This window comes from Jaculus jaculus, chromosome 12 (genome assembly GCF_020740685.1).
Source record: "Jaculus jaculus isolate mJacJac1 chromosome 12, mJacJac1.mat.Y.cur, whole genome shotgun sequence".
Lineage (NCBI taxonomy): Eukaryota > Metazoa > Chordata > Mammalia > Rodentia > Dipodidae > Jaculus > Jaculus jaculus.
In genome coordinates, this window is record NC_059113.1 from 94,142,445 (window position 1) to 94,148,492 (window position 6,048).

Below are 6,048 nucleotides of genomic sequence, written 5' to 3' on the forward strand. Positions count from 1 at the left end.
AAAGAAAAGGCTGGAGAGATGGCTTAGCGGTTAAGGCACTTGCCTACAAAGCCTAAGGACCCAGGACCCACATAAAGCCAGATGCACAAGGCGTAACATGTCTGGAGTTAACTTGCAGCAGCCAGAGGATCTGGCATGCCCATTCTCTCTTTCTTTCTCTCTCTCAAATAAATAAATAAAATATCTTAAAAAAAAAACAAAACTAGAGGGCTGGAGAGATGGCTTAGTGGTTAAGTGCTTGCCTATGAAGCCTAAGGACCCCGGTTCAAGGCTCAATTCCCCAGGACCCACGTTAGCCAGATGCACAAGGGGGCACATGTGTCTGGAGTTCGTTTGCAATGGCTGGAGGCCCTGATGTGCCCATTCTCTCTCTCTCTGCCTCACCAAGTGTGGTCAGTTGACCTTGGACTTGCCAGCTTCCAGAACCATGTGCCAAGCATGCTTCTGACCATTAGAATTGACTCAAGTCTTGCAGACTCTGTTACAGCAGCAGAACATGAACTGAGACAACAGATTTCAGAAAGTCAGGGATAAAACACCTCCAGCATGCTGTCTAAAGAAAGTCTAATGTCATGTTGTTGCTGGGGGGAAACACCTGAAGAAAAGTAGCTTATTGGAAGAAATGGTTTATTTCCAGCTTACAGTTTCTTTTGAAAAAAAAATATTTATTTATTTACTTGAGAGAAAGAAAAAGAGGCAGATAGAGAGAAAGACAGAATGGGTGCAGCAGGGCCTCCAGCTACTGCAAACGAACCCCAGATGCATGCACCACCCTGTGCATCTGGCTAACGTGGGACTTGGAGAATCGAACCTGGGTCCTTAAGATTCACAAGCAAGCGCCGTAACCGCTAAGCCATCTCTCCAGCCCAATAAAAATATTTTTAAAAAGAGAAACTATAGGGCTGGAGAGATGGCTTAGCGGTTACGGCGCTTGCCTGTGAAGCCTAAGAACTCATGTTCGATTCCCCAGGACCCACGTAAGCCAGATGCACAAGGTGGTGCCTGCGTCTGGAGTTTGTTTGCAGTGGCTGGAGGCCTTCCTGAGCCCATTCTGTCTCTATCTAGCACCCCCACCCTTCTCAAATAATATTTTTTTAAACACATGAGGCTATGGGGAATCTTTCATCCAGACCACCACACAGCCTATGTGGAAGCCAGGGAAAGGGGGATGGGAAACGGAGAGGAAAGTGAGAGTGGGAAGTACAGAGTTTATTCCCGTGCAGAAGCAGGTACTCAAGTCAATGTAAGTCCCGTTCTCTGCCAGCTCTTCCCCCAGCACCAGTAGAAGGCATTGCAGGGCACAACAGAGAGCAAACATACCCACTTGTCTCCACTTGCTTTGGCAGCACGTTTCTAATTAGGACTTGGCTTCCTAAGTATCATGTTCGCAGAGAAAATATGTCCTAATCCACTAAAGAAAGCTCAAGGGTGATTTCGGTCCACTGTGAAGTCATAGTTCTTCTGCATTTAAACCAGTAAAAAAAAAAAAAAAAAAAAGTTCAGGAGGCTGGAGAGATGGCAGTTAAGGTGCTTGCCTGTAAAAGACAAAGGACCCAGGTTCCATTCCCCAGGCCCCACATAAGCCAGGTGCACAAGGGGGCACATGCATCTGGAGTTCATCTGCAGTGGCTGGAGGTCCTAGAGCACCCATTCTCTCTATCTGCCTCATTCTCTATCTCTCTCAACTAAATAAAGATTGAAAAATTATTTTTAAAAATACAGAGTCATTTGTATATAAACAATATTTCTGCAAGAGTGATGGTTTGTTTCACAGCATCCCATTCTCTCTATGAAGACAGCTGAGGGCTGGAAAGATGGCTTAGCAGTTAAGGCGCTTGCCTGCAAAGCCAAAGGACCCAGGTTCGATTCCTCAGTACCAACGTAAGCCAGATGCACAAGGTGGCGCATTTGTCTGGAGATCCTTTGCAGTGGCCGGAGGCCCTGGTGTACTCATTCTCTATTTCTTTTTTTCTTTTTTTAATTTTAAACCAGTTTAATTTTAAGAGTCTACATAAGGTAGAGAATACAGGCCACATACTATAATTTTATATACACAAAAGAAAGACACAATGATAGTAAAATGTTCCCTATTATGAAGGGTGAACCATTATGCAAACTTTAAAAGGGTGTTTTCCGTCTCTGTGTTAACGATGTAATCTGATGATCTCTACCAGTTTCATTTATAAAGTGTCTATGGCATTACAGTGAGACTCTACCAATCTCAAAAAAAAAAAAAACCAAAAACAAAATCCCAACAAGAAAAAGCCTCTGTGATGAAATTATCCGTGGTCGTCACGCCCCCACATGGGAAGTAGTAGGAGAATGTCTGTAGGAGGACAGCTTACTGTCCGCTCCTCCCTCAGAAGTACCCCCGGGTCTGTCCAGTCCACACTTAGGACTTTATCTTCATGAGCAGCCAACTCATAGAGAGGAGCCTTGCAACTTCTTGTGTCCCACAGCTTGACAATATCTTCTAAAGAGCCTGAGATCAGCTGCTGTTCATGGGTAGGAGACCACTTCACTGATGTGACCCAGCCTGTATGTGAGGTTAGGGACAGCGACACCAAAGAACCATCTTTAGCTCGAGGGTTCCACAGTCTGATATGTCTATCTGAGCTTCCAGATGCCAGACGTTTACAAAGTGGAGAACAAGAAATACAATTAAACACTTTGTTTCCTGACAAAGTTGACTTAAGACCACCAGACTCAACATCCCACACTCTAATTGTATGGTCCCAAGATGCACTGAAGATTTCTTCAGCATCTGACCACAGTACTGAGGAAATAGCTTCTGTGTGGCCAGAGAGGGTCACTATGGGAGTCCCTGTCAGCCCCAACTGATCTGTTTTTTTGTTTCTTTCTTGGACGATCTGTAGATTCCTCCATTTCATCTTCTTCATCTGTCGGGGCTGTAGACCAGATCTTTAGCATATTATCCCAGGAACCGCTGCAAAATTTAGTCCCTGAGCTACCAACAGCTATGGAGTCCACACTGCCGGCATGACCCCTGCGGCAATGCAGGGCTTTCACCTGGTTCCTGTCCACATCCCACTCCCACAGGAAGCTCATCTGATCCATGAGGCACTCAGGAGCCAGCAAGACAAACTACCCACAAGACAAACCCAAGCCACATCTTTCACAACATCTGTATGTCCCGCAATTGTCATTATTGACTTTCCTTCCAAGGACCAGCTTCGAGAAGTCTTATCATAAGAACCAGTTAAGATCCATTCCTCTGCCCCTTCCATTGAACGGATCCAGTCATCATGGAACATGCACTGCTCTGGCTGGGTGCCGTGTATTTCTCCACGTATTCTAACTCCACAACCTCCTCCGATGGAATGTTCTCCACTTCCATGTGCTTGACCAAGGGCATTCGCAGAAACTGGCCCTTGATAAGGAAATCAAACTCCACGTGCTTATGCAACTTATTTTTGGCCTGCAGTAGTTTATTAATGATGCTACTGAGGCCGGCAATTTCAGAGGTGGCAGGAATGGAGAAGGGAACATCATCGACTGTGTATTTCTTGTTTTCAATGTAAAAGTGTGCCTGGAGCTGAGCCATGGCGGGGAGGACACACGACATCTATCCGCAAAAATGCACAGGTTGGTAGCTCAAAAATTACACGGTTGCCCGGGGAGAGCAAGACCCAAGGCCGACGCATGCCGGCAACTTTCTTTCTCAGGGTTTTCATTCTCTATTCCTATCTGCCTTTCTCTCTCTCTCTATCTCTCTCTCTCTCTTTAATAAAAAAATTAGAAATCCTTTAAAAATATTTTTCACTTTTTTTGTTTTGTTTTGTTTTGTTTTGTTTTTTGTTTTTCAAGGTACCGTATCACTCTGGCTCAGGCTGACCTGGAATGAACTATATAGTCTCAGGGTGGCCTTGAACTCACAGCACTCCTCCTACCTCTGCCTCCCGAGTGCTGGGATTATTTCTTACTTTTTAAAATTAAACTAAATTTATTTATTTGCAAGCAGAGAGAGAGAGGATAGACAGAGAATGGGTGCGCCAGGGCCTCTAGCCACTGCAAAGGAACTCCAGACGCATGCACCCCCGTGTGCATCTGGCTTACATGGGTACTGGGGAATCAAATATGGGTCCTTTGGCTTTGTAGGCAAGTGCCTTAACTGCTAAACCATTTCTCCAGTTTAAAAAATATATATATTGAGAGCCGGGCGTGGTGGCACATGCCTTTAATCCCAGTACTTGGGAGGCAGAGGTAGGAGGATTGCCATGAGTTTGAGACCACCCTCAGACTACATAGTGAATTCCAGGTCAGCCTGGGCTAGACTGAGACCCTACCTCAAAAAACCAAATATATATGTGTGTGTGTGTGTGTGTGTACGTATGTATATGTATATATATATATGTTTTTAAGACAGCTGAACTATTAGAAAGTCATTGGCTTAGGGAAGATATGTAACAGCATAGGACAGTGGAAAAAATGAAGAATCTATCCAGCTTGTCGCAAACGGTTTTAGAGCAGTAAGACTCATCTTCCCTGCATACCTTCCTCAGCAACCAGAAGAGCCTTCCTCACAGCTGGCAAATGAAGGGAATAATACTAGTGTGACACCAGAGAGGTCCCAAGGGGGGAGGCTGGGCCTTGTTTTCAAGGCTGAGCATTGGGAAGTAAATCAGAGGCAAACCCCAGATGGCACAAAGGAGCGCAGTTACAGAGAGCTTTGTCCTAGCAACTAGAGCCCCCTGATAGACAACAGAAAACAAAAGAAGACTCCATCCATCCTGACCGATGCCTTCAATGTCTAACCCTCAAGCCGTTGTTGTGGAGAAACAACAGAGATCGCCTCGAGCACCCAAGGGAGGCACGGCTGGGAGAGACTGGCTGGATGCGAAGGGTTGCACGGATGGGAATAAATGATGTCTCCATGACAACCTGCATGGACCAAGAAGGAGGAAGAGACTTGTGCTTGGCATCCTCAGTATGGAAATATCTGGGTTGATCTAAACCATGTAACCATATAAACTTACATGAACCACACGACGTCAGAACTTGGACACGCCCCAAGTGACAGAGGGGACAAAAATCTCAACTGGGAAAGATCCAGTTTCTGACACACTGGTTGAATGGTGACCCTGAATAGTTTAGTTATGTAAGAATAAGGCTGCTGGGCTGGGATGTTGCTCAGAGGTACAGTACTTGCCTACCATGTATGAGGCCCTAAGTTTTATCCTTAGAACTGCATCCCTACACCTCCAAAAGGATAAAGCTGTTACTGTATTTCTTATACACATAAATCTGCGGCCTTAGATTCATGCATCATATGCTTATGTACATATCAGCTTCCTGTGAGTCTGAGAGATTGACCCCTGAGCTACTAACATGGCAAAAGGAAGTGTCTGGTGTCTCCATTACCCCGTCACGTATGGATATTAAGCAGAGGCTAATACAAGGAGTCAGTGTGCCGGTGTGTCTAAACCGCCAGGCCCACCGTGGATGTCTGCAAATTCTCTTTCCCTCATTTTAATATCATCACGCAATTGTTGTCCATAGACTATCCCAATTTCCAAGGTTCAAGATAGCTGCACATTAATTATACTTTAGGTTTGCTGGTCCACGATGGCATTTTAGCATCTTAATCTCATCAGTGAGATGTCCTCAAATCACATGAATGACTTCTGGGAAGGATTTCTGTGGCCGGTTAGTCCCACCCAGTGTGTGGTTTCCAGTAAGCTTCAATCATAGAGTGTCCCCTCCCTGACCTGAGCATGTTGTCATTTCCCAGTCCTTCCGCCACAGTCATCTCAGAATGTGTCTGTGGCACTCTACGCTCTGTCCCTTCCTGATAAGGTGAGCCGTGGCCCTGGCACTCTGCAGGACCCTCCTCCTGTTGCCAGGCGACGATGTGCCACGACACCGGAGTGGGTCCTGCACAGAGTCTGTCTCGCTCAGTCTTTGCACTTACACTACTTTGCAGAGGAAAGCTAAGGCTCCGGAGCTGGAGAGATGGCTTAGTGGTTAAGGTGCTTTGCCAGCAAAGCCGAAGGACCCAGGGCCAATTTCCCAGTATACGTGTAAATC

The 6,048-nt window shown here is 45.8% G+C and overlaps 1 pseudogene; it reads right to left on the bottom strand.

Moving 5' to 3' along the window:
- Nucleotides 1-2,292: 2,292 nt before the first annotated feature.
- LOC101601715 lies at nt 2,293-3,565 on the bottom strand (annotated as a pseudogene).
- Nucleotides 3,566-6,048: the final 2,483 nt, after the last annotated feature.